The 15,344-nt window shown below is 36.4% G+C and overlaps 1 pseudogene across 1 annotated transcript; it reads left to right on the top strand.

Moving 5' to 3' along the window:
• Positions 1-1,105: 1,105 nt before the first annotated feature.
• On the top strand, positions 1,106-2,922 carry LOC147491638 (transcription factor ICE1-like; annotated as a pseudogene). Its single transcript, XR_015198962.1, has 2 exons — positions 1,106-1,679; positions 2,329-2,922. The product of XR_015198962.1 is annotated as a transcription factor ICE1-like (transcript).
• Positions 2,923-15,344: the final 12,422 nt, after the last annotated feature.

Below are 15,344 nucleotides of genomic sequence, written 5' to 3'. Positions count from 1 at the left end.
TGGTGGAAATTCTTGGGTTTATTCTTTTATGATGTGGGTTTTATGTTTTTGGCATGTGTTGTATCCACCCCGTCATAGCCTGGGTTTTTAAACAATAACATAGCGATGTTTGAGATATTTATATTTCAAATATTCACTTGGTAATTGTTTAGAAATTTGGGTTGGAACAGTGGAGAATCTTATAAATACCCTTTTGATACTAAGTGGCCCATTTGGTCCATTCAACACACTCAAAACTCCCAAGTCCCAACCGATTACTCAAAACTGTATGTCTGAAAAACTTTTGCAGTCCTTATTGTGAGGAATCCCTTTCTTTTGAAAACCAGTAGTGTAGCAAGGAAGTGCCCTGATGGCGGAACCTCTATAAACTACGGTATTGGGGTGGACAATCCATGTGTGTGACTTCTGCTTGTATCTTGGTCGATCTGTAAGGAAATTGTATTTTGTCGATCAGGTTATTATTTATTCTTTTTGTGATGGATCATACAACAAGGAGATAAATTTTTCGGTGGGCACTCGTTATTGTTGGTTCAGGACTTCATGAATTTAGGCTCATAAATATTTTGGTCTTAAAAAATGTAAATGCACTCTCTCAATTGAGCTATTTATTTATAGCCCCTGTTTTCTAAATCCAAAAGAAAACTTTCTGCCAAACCTTTTTGTTTCAGGGTACCAGGATGAAGTTGCTTATGGTCTTGCATGCCTTGCCCTCTCCGTAGTTTCGTATTGGTGACTGATTTGTGAAGCCGTTAGGCTAGGTGTATGGTCATGCAAGCTGGAGAATCCTATATATACTCTCGTGACACTGAGTGGCCCATTCAACACACTCAAATCTCCCAACCGATTACTCAAAACTTCCCAACCGATTATTACGCTGCACATTCCAGTAAGGTGCGCGCAATAGACGCAAAAGGCTTTGTGGTTTTTGATAGATATTACCGAGTCCGAATTTGTTCACCAGCATTTTTGCTGGTGGAATTTACGAGCGCCACAATTGCCCCACGTGTCCAACAAATAGTTACAAATAAAAGAGACTATTTTTTTTTAAAAATTTTTCTATTTATTTTAAACTAAAAAAAATATTCTAATAAACCAATATGGAAATAACGATTTTTCCCACGATTTGTCTGGTTGTCTTGCTTCTATCCAAAACTCTCTTCTCTTCTTTCCCAAACTGAAAACTCCCCTCTCTCCTCAGTAATTCCTCTCTCTCAATAACTACTTTTCGTCCTAACATTGCACTTCTAGCTTGTTCTTTTTGTAGTAAAATAAAGATTTCGGTCTCGCAGTGGGGAAATCTACTAAGGAGAAATATAATCTGTGAGTTTAAGGCGAGCTCAATGCGTCTTCTTGGAAGAGAGATGGGAGAAGAATGGGGAAAGAGGAAGAAGAGTTATGAGGATGAGGATGAGAATGATTTGAGTATGGATGGAGATGGGTCGGGTTTTATTTTTTATTCTAATGAAGGAATGGGGAATGATAATAATAAGGTGGAGCAGAATTCTAAGAATGGTGGTGGGAGTAGTTCGAATGCGAATAGTACTATTACTGGTGGTGGAGATCAGAAGGGGAAGAAAAAGGGGCCTCCTGCTATGAATCTGATGGCTGAAAGACACAGCAGGAAGAAGCTTAATGATAGACTTTACATGCTATGGTCTGTTGTTCCCAAGATCAGCAAGGTGAGTTTCTCTATGTTTGTACTCTTGTCATCGTGAATTTAATGTTTTTTTTGTTAATCTTAGCGTTGTTGTTTAAGTATTTGGCTTTCAAATTATATTTTAATTATTGTTTCCCATTAGTTTATTTGCTATGTTGATCCTTTGGAGTTGAGGATGCTAGTGGATTGTAGTGGTTCATAGGTTTTCTGTATTCCATTTCAAACTTGTTTTGGTGTAGTTTTCATTCTTTAAAGCTGATAAATTGATCTTCTACCAAATGGTTTATGAGTTAGCCCCACATGAGTAAATAGGATTTATTAGGCGCTTTCTATATTTTGTTAGTGTTTTTTTAGCTTGAGCAATTTATCAAAGGCTACATAATCAAGTCTATACAGGATGGTCAAATATACCTGGGATACTAAAGAGTAGATAAGAACTGAAAGAGTAATTGAAAATTCTTGCTTGACTCAGTAAAAATTTGTCTTGAGTTTGATAAATGCTAGCATGATTTTGTATACAATTGACACTGTTTTACACAACATGAATTTTAAATTGTAGCTGAGCAGAAGTCACTATCTTGGTTGCTTTGCAAGACCAATTTTGTGTTTCTTTTTGTTTGTACTTCGACGATATCATTATGACATTGATTTTTAATGATCTTGCATTTCAGACAGATGGATGGAGCTTCTATGCTTGGGATGTGATTGAGTACTTGAAAGAGCTTCTGCAAAGGATTAATGACCTTCACAATGAGCTAGAGTCTACAACTCCTGGATGTTCACTTCCTCCTAGTACAAGCTTCAACCCCTTGACACCGACTCCACCCACTTTACCCTGCCGTGTCATTGTGTCAAGGAGGAACTTTGCTCGAGCTCAGTCCCGAGCCCGAATAATCATCCTGCAAGGGTAAAATTTTGATCATGTAGTGGAATCACTCAGTTGCCTTCTTTTAGTGGAAGTCCTGGTTCTTAATTTAAATAAGTCTGCTAAGCACTTATGCAAGTGGAAATGACAAATGGGTGAATGCCTACTTTAGTTAGCTTCATTGATCCATCTTATTACATTTTACTTCTGTCTTTAGATGATTAAGATAATTTAGTTGAGTCTGAAACTCATAACTAGGATCCGTCAATATTATTCCTCACAGTACACCATGTGAAGTAAACTTTCTGTTTTATGCAGTTATTTATTTTCTTACTCATATATGAGAATTTCATTGCTCTAAAATCATCAATATTACAGCAATAAGTGCAATTTGTTAGGTTCCCCTCTTTCTTTGTTTCGGTTGATTTTCATCCATTTTTCTTGCCAATAAAATTTTCTGTTTGCATCACTTGCTGAAACCTCACTGATCACTCGTTATTAATCGATTATACGAGAGAAATCTTAGTCGTAAATATTTACTTTCTTTGCACTTTTCAGGTGGAAGTTAGGATGAGAGAAGGGAGGGCTGTCAACATCCACATGTTTTACTCCCGGAGGCTAGATCTCCTGATGTCCACCGTGAAAGCTCTCTATGATCTTGGGTTAGACATCTAGCAGTCTATCATCAGGTGTTTCAATGGATTTGCTCTAGTTGTTTTTCATGCTGAAGTAAGATTCCTACCTTCATCTTTTCTTGATTATGCTAAGCATGCTAAATATGAGACCGCCTAGTTTATTCTTGTCTCTTAAGACCTGGCCAATTGTCCCAAAAGCCATCCTGAAATTTGGTCGTTAACTCCCGTTATTTTTGTCCTTATTTTAGAGGGAACCTAAGTTATCTTAGCCATTACAATCTATTTGCAAATTCATTGGCTGCACTCATGGTGCATAGTACACATTGACGACCCTGCTCACCCTTTTCTAAATGGATCTTTAGCTTAAAAGGCAAAGCGCTTGGGATCAAAATGCGGCGCATACATATCCCAAGAGATGGTGGTTCGAATCCACTAAGATCCTTAGACTCGAAAATCAATGCCAAATTAGTATTGGTTCCATGTATTGGTTTCTTGTGTCTTTTCCTCCAAGTCGTGCTGTAAATTTCTTGGGTGGAAGAAGGATCTAGGACTGAGCTTATGTATTGTTTGCTTCCACTACTCGAGGCTTCTGTTTGGTCACATGCGTTGTTGAAAAACAGAGATTTCTTAGATATCAAATTAACTATACTTTACCAATCAAAAAATAAAATAGAGATTTCTTCCTTACTTCTCTCTAGTCCTGCTGTGGATTCCAAGCATCAACTATTACTTCTACCGTTATTTTTGATTGTTTAGATAGGCTGACATTGGTTGGCTTTATCCTAATGTGTGATACCATCATAATGTTTCAGTTTATGTATTTCGTTTGCTAAAGACATTTTTTTTCAACTTTACCGTCTATTTCCAACAGTGCAGCTCACAATCTACTTATTAATTCCAGGCAGTTAAAGCCCAAATCTCGATTATTCTCATTTTATATCACTTCCATTGGCCTTTCATCCTAAGCTGGTAGATAAGCTTATTAGTTTTCAGAACTCTATACTGGGAGTCGGTGATTCTAGTAACTGCGATGACTTCCTATTTTACTGAAAATCATCTGATGCGTTTTGCGCTTGATCTTTCATTGTACTATGCATGTTTCTTATTGGTGACCAAGTAACATTAGTGCGTATAAGAAGTTGGGTGCTCAGTTACTACAAGGAATTAAGAGCTGCCATTCAAGAGAATAAGAGCTAAGAAAGCATATGCATATGAAATTAAGAATTGACTTAAAAACCAAAGTAATACATTAAAACATATGAAAGTATTCACTTGCTTAAAACCAGAGTAAACAAAAGTAAACATAACCCCTTCGAAGGAAAAAATAAAATGAATGTCTGCATAAAATTATTCTCTACTTCACATATATGCGTATTCCTGTGACGTCCGATTACTAAACCATTGAAGAGTCTTGAAAATCTAATCTACGGACCAGACCTCCTAGATATGTTGGCATGTAAAACATTGGTATAGGACCTTCGCTTGGAATGTAGGATTGATTCGTATCCCAGTCAGTGGTTAAAAATAATGGTCTATCACTTTCTTGTTGACGATTCACTTGTGAAGCACCATCGGTGCCATACATCATTGGGTACCCCGTCATATAAGCTGGTGGATAAATTCCTTGCTGCATAAGTGACATCTGATTTGAGTTCCATAGTGGTTGGTGAGCAAAACCACTTGAATCCTGTATACAAACATTTGGATTACCACCTACCTAATATGTATCGTGCTAAAAAATCAAGAAAATTCAAGCTACACACACAAGTTTTAACATGTGAAAATTGATGAACATTTAAAATACCACCATCGTGGTTTGGTTTCATTGGTGGTTGGTGTGTCAAAGACTCCTGCACAGTTATGAATATCAACAATATGTAGCCATCCAAGTGTTTACCTAACACAAATAAACACTAGCAAGAAAAAAAAATAGTTATATAATCTTTCATATCATACCTGAGTAGCATTTTGAACATCAAAATTGTTTGGGTTACTTTGCTCGTGTTCTTGTGTCATGGTTGCATTTTCTTCTTCAGTACCTGCAAAACTCACAATGTTAACGTGACTGAACACTACTACCTATTCTTTTTTCTTTTTCCGGTGAACAATGTATAGTATAGGAAAAAAATATTTTAAAAAAAATGAATTCATACTACTACAAACATTTTTGCTTGGATTGGACGTTTTTCTTTCGTGTGTTCCTCTCGATAACACCCCTCTTTCTTTTTGACAAACCTCGGTTTTGCTTCAGTTTTGGTGCTCTTAGCTGCACATCATCATATGAGTCTTGTGGTGGATCATCAATATCTAATGTGTTTTTTTGTGAAGCTCCCTGAGGATGTTTCTTCTCTAAAATATCTAAGGCTTCCAATTCCTTGTGGAGTTCTAGCATCTTTGACTTCCCATACGCATACAAAGAATCTGACTTTGCACCAATAGCAATAACATTCTGTGAAATATGTGACAACTCACTATAACGAGTTGTTGTTGATGGATCCAAGCCACCTTGAATAGCCTCCCCGTATGCATCATAGATAATTTCATTTATGCAATCTTTTGACCATCTTTTCAAATAATAACAAGAATGCAGACTTGTGAAATCCAATTCATGAAACCACTTTAATGTGTGAGAGCAAAGGATACCTTGGAATTTGAATTTTCTACACGAACATTGCACGGTTTGTTCTGATTGCACATATGTCACTGTACGACAATGATCCTTTATGTCATTTCCCCTCTCCTCGACATTGTAAATTTTAGTATTTCCATCGTCTGATTCCTGCACTAAACGAAGGTTAAGAAGTTTAGTATACTCTTGCTAGAAAATACTAAACATCTTTCTTGTATATTTTTTCGATGCCTCTCTCTCAACAGACCAAGTAGACAATAAGTTTGGTGAGATCTGTGTAGACTTAGTTTCTGCTACTCGTTCGTTCTCACGAAGATGGTCCACAACTTTTGAATATTGATCAACAAACAACCGAAGAGTGAGAGTATTTCCTAAATATTGTTTAAGAAATGCATTGATGCTTTCGCTTCTTTGAGTTGTTGTCATACCGGCACAAAAAAAAGCGTGTGCATATACTTGTGCCTACTTTTGGCGTGATTTGTACAAATTCAGCAACCAAAGATTTTCTTCCAACCCATATTCTTTAAGCATGAACGCCCAACTATCTTCAAATTCACTTATTGTCTCTGGTTCATAAATGCATTTTGTGAACTGCTTAACAATTTTCTTGAACTCACCAAGTTTTCCTAAATTCTTTAAAGCATTCATACGTAAGTGCCAAAGACAAAGCTAATGACTAGTTTTAGAGAATATCACCTCAATCGCATTAGAAATGGCCATAGCCTGATCAGTAAAAATAGTTTTTGGATGCTTCCCACCCATTGCTTCCAAGAATGTCTCAAACAACCAGATAAATGATTTTGTGGTTTCGTCACTTAATAATCCGCACCCAAAAATAACTGTTTGCCCATGACTGTTGATACCCACAAATGGCGCACACATCATATGATAATTATTTGTTTTAAAGGTTGTGTCGAAAGCAATTGCATCACCAAACAACCCGTAGTCTCGTCTTGCCTTTGCATCACAAAAGAAAAGTGTTGTTATTTCACTCTCTTCGTTGTACCGAATAGAATAAAAAAGAATTTGTCTTCTTTCTTTTTCTCTCTGAAGTAGTTAAGAAGACATTGTGCATCTCCTTTTTTCAGAAACTCTCTCCGCTCTTTCTGTAACAGATTATTCAAATCACTCCGAGTGTAATCTAGATATTTAGCCCCTCCAGCTTCTGCAGAAACATAAGCATGAATTTGACTTGGTTTTAATCATGCTGAATGCATTTTCTTCACCATTTCTTCTTGAGAGCCGTATGATTTGTGAGACCTCAATAAATTATAATTCATTGGGGGCATGAGATCGTGACTATGCTCACTAAAAAACTTAGTCAAAACATATTTTTCATTCTTCAGCCTAATCTCGAATTCCGCCAAACATCCAAATCGCCTTTCATCTTTTTTTTTCCAGGCGTTTTTATCTTTTTGTACACCCCTTCGCATGAACAACAAAAACAACACTTTATTATTTTTTTAGAATCCGAATGATCACTGTTTGATATTTTAATCCTTACACTAAACCCAACATCTCTTGCATACCTGTTGTAGTAATCATTAGCCTCTTTTATACTCTCGAATGTCATTACAAGTACAGGACTCACCTTGTATAATGGTCTATTTGATTGTTCTCCGGTTTTGCTTTCAGGTTCCATATTTAATTACTAACAGAGAAAAAATATAAAAAAGTATAGGAGCGGAGAAGATGAAGAATGAAAGAAGGGCGGGAGAGAGAACGGAAGTAGGAGAGAGAGAGAGTACGCAATGATTTGAGGAGAAAATCGTGGGAAAAATCGTTATTTCCATATTGGTTTATTAGAAAAAAAAATTTAGTTTAAAATAAATGGAAAAATAAAAAAAAGAGTCTCTTTTATTTGTAACTATTTGTTGGACACGTGGGGCAATTGTGGCGCTGGTGAATTCCACCAGCAAAAGTGCTGGTGAACAAATTCGGACTCGATATTACCTTGGGTTTCTACAGGTTTTGTGGTTTTTGATAGATATTACCTTGGGTTTCTACAGTCCAATCTCACAGGACACCAGCTCATAGTGTTAAAGTTTGAACCCATTGCTTCTTTTGCAAGTATAGACGTTTCCATATGGGCTAGTATTTTCCCAAGATGGTCACATGATTGGTGATCAAATACTCAAAAAAATAACACCAATTCACTGATGGGGAACGTCAATTCCATAGTACTGTACTACTATGTCTAAAATTACCAAGGCCAAAAGTTTCGGGATTTGAAGATATTTCGGACCCTCCCAAAACTGATACATATCGGCAGGGGCGGCCCTGAGTTTTGGGGGGCCCTAGGCGAGATCCTAAAGTGTGGCTCCTGTCAATAAATGATGAAAAATACATAAGCCAATTTTTTTTTTTCTTATTTGATAAAAAATTAAGTCCAAATTCCTTCGTACTCTTACGAAATCAAATGTGTGCTTAATATCAACAAACTCACACCAAAATTCAATTACAAAAACTATGCACTACTGAAAAGCTAGTCTTCTTACATTTCTATCTGCAAAATCACTAATTAAGTCTTCATAATCAAGTTTTTCTATTAAAGACTTTTCAATAGATAACATAGCTAATCCATTTAATCTTTCTTGAGACATGCTCGATCGAAGGTAAGATTTGATCAACTTCAGCTTTGAAAAACTTCTTTCTGCAGATGCGACAGTAACTGGTATAGTCAACAAAATTCTGTATGCATCCCAAGCATTTGGAAAACAGTTATCCTGTGACTTCAAATGATTTAGCATGTCCATTGCTTTCTTTGTGTTATCTGGTAAAAGTTCTCTCATGATTCTTAACTCTGAAAATAAATCTATCTCGTCAATATTAGAAACACCGTCATGTTTCAAAAACTCTTCAAGATTAATGCAAGAAGTCTTTAAGTTATTTATATCTGCAACCTTTAACTTCTCTAAATCAAACAAGAACCCAGAAATTTTCTCATACACTTCGAACTGCTCAAATCTACTCTTGAATGAAGAAAGAGCTTGGTCTACTATGAATAAGAAGTAGTTAACTCGAAATGATTCTTCAGCTAATTGTGTCACTTCTTCACTAACGTTCTCGTTCAATTGTTTTTTTCTACGAATGATCCGCCTTTCACGAAAAATTGGTTGAATTTCCATCATAATCGCAATATCCTTAGCTTCTATCATGGCTTTTTCTAATCCGGTTTCTCTATACTTCTCAAAAATAGAAATAAGTCTTTTCATTTCATGTATGGCCACATCAATTTGCATGTCTTCAGTTTGAAAGTTTTTGCTAACAGAGTTAACAACAAAAAGAAAATAATGCCAAATTACCATGTCAGGCAAAAACTCAAAACTCTCAATTTCATGTATCGCTAGTGACTCAGTTTCACTCTTTGTTTTAGGATTGTCACTGTTTTCAGCCAAGTAAACCAACACATCTCTTATTTTCGGTGCTTGATGTCTAACTGCATGAACACTGTCTACGCGACTTTCCCAGCGTGTTGATGACAACGACTTTAGCAAGAGACCTGACTTGGGCTTCACATCTTTCACATGATATTTAAACATTTTCCACCTCTTTGTGGAAGACGAAAATAATGAATAGATTCACTGAACCACTCCAAAAAAAGATATAGCTCTTGAACAAGAGCTAGCCATATCACAAAGGGCAAGATTCAGACTATGACAGCCACATGGGGTGAATAAGGCTCTAGGGTTTATTTCAAGTAGTCTACTTTGAACTCCTTTGTGTTTTCCTTTCATATTAGATCCATTGTCATAACCCTGCCCTCTTATATCACCAATATCAAGGTCAAGAGTGTTCAAAAAAAATTTGAGTGTATCAAAGAGCCCCAGTCCTGATGTGTCATCCACCTTCAAAAATCCTAAAAAGAACTCTTCAACCTTTGAGCAACTTGATGTAACATCTACAAATCGAATCACAAGTGACATTTGCTCTTCATGACTAATATCCGGTGTACAATCAAGTATTACTGAAAAGTATCTGGCTTCCTTGATTTTCTGGACAATGGCTTTCTTCACCGCACTTGCTAACAACTCTATCAACTCATTTTGAATCTTGTGGTTAAGATAATGATAATGGATTTCTTTACTTTGAATGCGCCGAATGTGCTCTTTCAGTACTGGATCAAATTCAGCAATCATTTCGATTAAACTTAAAAAAATCCCATTATTTTCATCATAAATCTTCTCATTCTTCCCACGAAAAGCCAAATTACCTTTAGCAAGTGCTTTCACTAAAGCAAGTATTCGTAGTAACACTTGTCGCCAATGTTCTCTCTCTTTGCTGATTTCTTCTTTAGTTCATACCAACTATTCCAATAAAGAAGATGCTCTGGAGATGATTGATGCTCTGAAAGCCTTCTACTTAGGTTATGCCAGTCACAATACCCTTCACTGTCCAATTGAGAAGTGTTCGTGTGTCACTGGAACAACTTACAACTAAAACAAAAAACCCTATCCAAAGAAACATAATATACGAACCAAGTTCTATCTTTTTTAAATCCATTTGGCATTATTCGAGTGTAATGCTTCAAAGAGAAATGTCTGCCAAGGTGATTTCTAGGAAAATCAACATCAGTAATTCTTATAGGACCCTTTTCAACAAGTAAATCTCTAAGATTTTGATCAATATTGTCCCAATTTGCTGGATCAAAGTAGTGGATAGGTACACGTTCTGTATTCTCATTTGTATCTTGATAGAGATCATCATTCACTAAAGGCTCATCATTATCATTCACCAAAGGTTCAACATTTTCATTCACTAAAGGTTCAACATCATCATTCACCAAAGCTTCAACATCTTCATGCAGTTCATGCTCTCTATTATCATTGTCATTCTTTTGTTCGACGTCAACCACTGTTTCACTCGAACTTTCTACTTGTCTTTTGTTACCAATTTTTTTTAGTATATCTCCCCTTTGGGATTGAGCGACATCGTCTAATCTATGCTTCTTTTTCCTTTTCTCAGAACCAGAAAGATACTTTCTAGCCGGAGGATTCGAAGGCATGATGATAGACTAACAATTAAAATTCACAAATAATCAAACAATAACATGGAGATGGTTTCACAACTCACAAGCAATGAAGCAAGGCAGCAACAACTGATTGGAAGAAAAGAGTGTTTCCACAACAAAATGAGGCATCTGGCTCACTTAATCACGACTTCTCGACTTCACGACTTGAGACTGCAATAACTGCATCAATGTTACGAACTTACGATATAAGCAATCAATTCAAAAGTCAAAACGAACCTACAAAACCAAAAAGTGAATACTGAACTTACGATTAAGTTGTTTTGCTTATAGCCTTATACCGATACAAAGGAACCCGATCTCATTTTCTCATTTTTTTTTTTTCTTCTCAGATTTGATTCATTCTCAAATGTGTTTGATTTCTCCGCTATTTCGCGTCTTGCCTTTCCCCACTTCCCCTCAACAAGATCGTGGATTCGTGGTACTAAAGTGTTTTGGGCTGAAAAAGATCACAACTACTTTCAGCTATGGGGGCCTAATTTTGGGCCTAATGTTTGGGGCCCCCAAACCGGTGTTGTGGTGGTGTGGGCGGTGAGTGTGTGAGCGTGTGTCTTTGTGTGAGTTGTCCTCAGGGCTAGCCCTGCATATCAGAAAAATCGAAAAATCAGATTGATATATCGTTTTGCCCATTTTGGTGATAATATTCAAAAAAATTTAAAAATCAGTATATATCGAAAATATCACTGATATATAATGATATATATCGGGATATATCGGTCAACAGTCAACAAAATCGGTCAAAAGTCAAAGTGCCCAACCAAGTCAAATGATATATATATCGAATATGTCGGAATATATTGCTGATATATATCTTTATATCGGTTTTAACGATTTACCGATATATATCGGTTTAAAATTAATTTAATTTTTGAAGCCGATATTTCAAATGTTTCGAAGTCGGTAGACTGAAAAAAAGATAAATATCGGCAAAAAATCATTTTTTCAACCGATATTTTCGGCCCTGAGAATTACTAATACAGAACCAATACCTTTAAACTACATGGTAATACAGAACCAACACCTTTAAATTAACTACATGAATTTTCTCCGCTCTGATTCTCCAGGTGGGGACTGATGGGAGCAAATGATTCTTCAAAAGAAATTGAATCATAAATCTCAAACTGAAAGTCTGGGCGTTTTGGTTCAACAGCACTATCGAGGCAAAAGTCAATATCTCTTGCAAGGCGCAACAACAAAAGTAAAACCCAAGGCCACCAGGGTATACACGACATTACCCAACTCCTGAACGAACTTCATGAAATCCGTGGTAGCCTCCAAAATATACACTTGGCCGAATTAGACACCAGAGTCACCATTACTTGAGAAGGAAGGTCGACATCAACTTATTAGTGGCCTCCTGAAACCAATACTCTATGAGGTGATGAACAGGAAAACATAAAGAAATACAGATACAAAAATTATAGAACAAACTGAAACTTTCCTTGTTGATATTCAGGAATGTCACAATAAACCTCTACCTATAACTGAGAAATCCAATCAACTGTAGTCATTATGGATTCACCTAAGCCCTTAATAGATATTTGTTATTGCCAAACGCCACATATAAAAAGGGGACGAACCCCAAAATCCAAAATCTTCCTTCGGGAACAATTCTATTCTATGTTTAGAAATACAAACAAATTTTCATATTCGTTTTTATCAAGAATAAAATTTCATGATTAAGACGTGTTAGGCAGAAGGGATAAGTCATAGTGTTGAAAGTGTCATGTTCCAGGCTCAACCCTGGCACCTGTCAATCACCTGAGCGTGTGACTGCTCACGATCGAACACCATTTAGTAGAGGCATGCAAGTACTCCACACCAACAATGGTTCAGATTTTCATACTATGATAAATTTATGTAATACGGAAATGAGGTAAGTTTATCTATGTCATGTAATACTGGTGGTGAAGTCCTCTCTCACCCCAACACTCGTTTTACACAACTCGTTGTCCACTTCAAACCCGCCCATATTGTGAACCGGGAGTGAAGTCTGGTGGTTTTGGGTTCTGTCACTATCCAAATTTCCTGACAATATTTAAAACAATGATATTCAATTATCTGGAAACTCGGGGTGAAACAAAACCCAATACCCTATTATCAAACACGATATAAAAAAAACTGAAATCAAAAGAAAACTAAAATAAACAACTCTTCATCACATTATTAAACTACAAAGAAACTAACTAACTCTATTACATATGTCTCAAAACAAAACCGTACACTTCAGAGAAACTTAAACCATAAGATTTCAAGAGCAACTCCAAATCACGTGTACTCATCCACTGCACTCTCCCATCTATGTTTCCAAGAACACACCCACATTGCAAAACAAAACAAACATGGGTTAGCAAATTGAATTTGCTGGTATGAGTAAGACTAAATATAAAATAGCAATACGTTCATATCTTTCGAATAAAGAAATATACTATTCAATAATTTCAACTTGGAAGACAAGTTAGTTCCGTATTCTCAAAACGGCATGCAGTTTCTTCCAAAGTAAAATTTCAACCCCCAATATACATTTCCAAGAAATCTCAGATAACAGTATTCATCATGCTCAATTTCCAAAATAACTCACAATATAATTTTCACTTACATTCAACTTATTACATACATATATGATAACTTATTTAAATATGAGTTTGATACACTTTACCTTTAAGCCAGCACGTCGTCTTAGGGTAGAACAACGTTTCTGCATAAAAAGTTAATAAGTCATACCCTCCTGCAAAACAAAGTTAGATTTTCCAAACGTAATCATTTATAGTATACATCTATTTCACTCTCACTGCAACCATCATGGGTATATATAATATGACATAATATATCGCCAATATTGATAAAAACTTTTAATTGTACGTTTATTGGTTTTCTTGATTAAGTCTGAGGTCCACAGTCCGAAGTCTGAAGTCCGAATACCAAAGTCCAAAGTCCAAAGTCCGTTTAGTCGTCCGTTTTAGTCAAGTTACCTTACTCACGTGGGTTTGGTAGGATAGGTCGAGTAAGGGATCGTCCAAACCTTAGGGCTCGGAAAAGGTTCACAACTGGAATTACCACTTTTGGTGAGTAGGATTTTAGGTTTTTTAGTTGGTTTTAATTAAATTAACGGTAATGCAAATAATGTAACTTACTACGGTGATTTTGATGTAGGTAAACAAAGATAGAAAAACAGGGAGAGAGTTAATCATACTCATGCAAGAATCATCTTTCAATAGTTTATATTACCACATCACTACATCTCTAATTCACCTCGTGTTCGGAGACGACGTCGAGTATTGATCCCTAGCGCATTCCCACATCTCTGAGCTGCATCGCACTAGCATAAGGAGTTGAACTAATATTTCATCTTTGAAATATCATTTCATCTCCTAGCTCGATTCCACATCAGCTAGACAAATTAGAGAGCTGTCTGACACCATAGAGTCGCGCGCGAGACATTTTGGGTCGCGCACGAGATTGTTTTGGAGCATCAACACTCCAAATTTGTACAGTCTCAGTCATTTTGGGACCAGATGTCTAATCTATGCCTAATTCCTAAGCAGTGATTTTAGAATATTAAAGAGTCAATCCGGATTCTCACACGAAGCGGATAACCCTCCCTCCTCCGGGGATTAGCTCATGGTCATTGAAGGAATAATAAAACTTGCTGTATACATTAAGTAAATAAATGTAGGATAGGAATTAAACTAGAAAAGAAATGACTGTTATTAAGGGTAAAATGACTTACAGTATTTAAGCTGCTGGAATGAAAATGACGGAATGTAAGTGCTGAAATAAAACTAACTAACTGCTAAGCGGATGCTAGAGCATGAAAATGCTGAAAACCGAATAATGAAGACCCCCCCTTACATATATATAGGTTGATCTCTTGTGAAGCCTTTAAATGGGTTTTGTCTATTTGCTAATTGAGACATTCAGAACTTTGAATAACAAAGTTTTGTCTCCATGTGAATTAATTTGATCCAAAGTTTTTGTTACGAAACAAAACTTTCATTTAATGTTTTGTCCTTTTGTGTTTTGTCTTTTAGTCAATTTCAATTCAAACCACCTGCTTTGAATTGGTACGTGTCTTCTCCTATTGAAAGGTGGCACCAAATTAAGACCATCACTTGCCACCTGCCTATGCTTACTCGTCATGCCTTTTGGGCCCGCAGAGTGGGTCCTCTTAGTGTGTCTAGTGGCGGCGCCGATTTTGGTGTTTTTACGACTTTCTATCTTTGCGTAGAGTTCGTCGCCTGGGTCGCTATGACAGTTTAACTAGCCAACGTCGGCATTCAGATTTATCAGATGTGAGCTTCGGAAGTTTGCTGCTTCTTTATATGTGGACCCGTTCTGCACTGGTTTTGTTCTTTTGGAAACTTCGGCTCTAGGCATGCTTTGTTGGGCTTCACTGGAGTTGAGTGGGAAACTTCAAATATTCCAGTATTCCCATACTTCGATGTCTGTTTTATCATTATATTCATTTTAAATGCAGAAACCTGCAAAAGTACGAAAATATAATTATTACATGATTATTAAACACATAA

Source organism: Coptis chinensis, chromosome 6, assembly GCF_015680905.1.
Source record: "Coptis chinensis isolate HL-2020 chromosome 6, ASM1568090v1, whole genome shotgun sequence".
NCBI classification, from domain to species: Eukaryota; Viridiplantae; Streptophyta; class Magnoliopsida; order Ranunculales; family Ranunculaceae; genus Coptis; species Coptis chinensis.
Note: the sequence above shows the minus strand (reverse complement) of the source record. Positions and strands in the feature narration are given on the sequence as shown.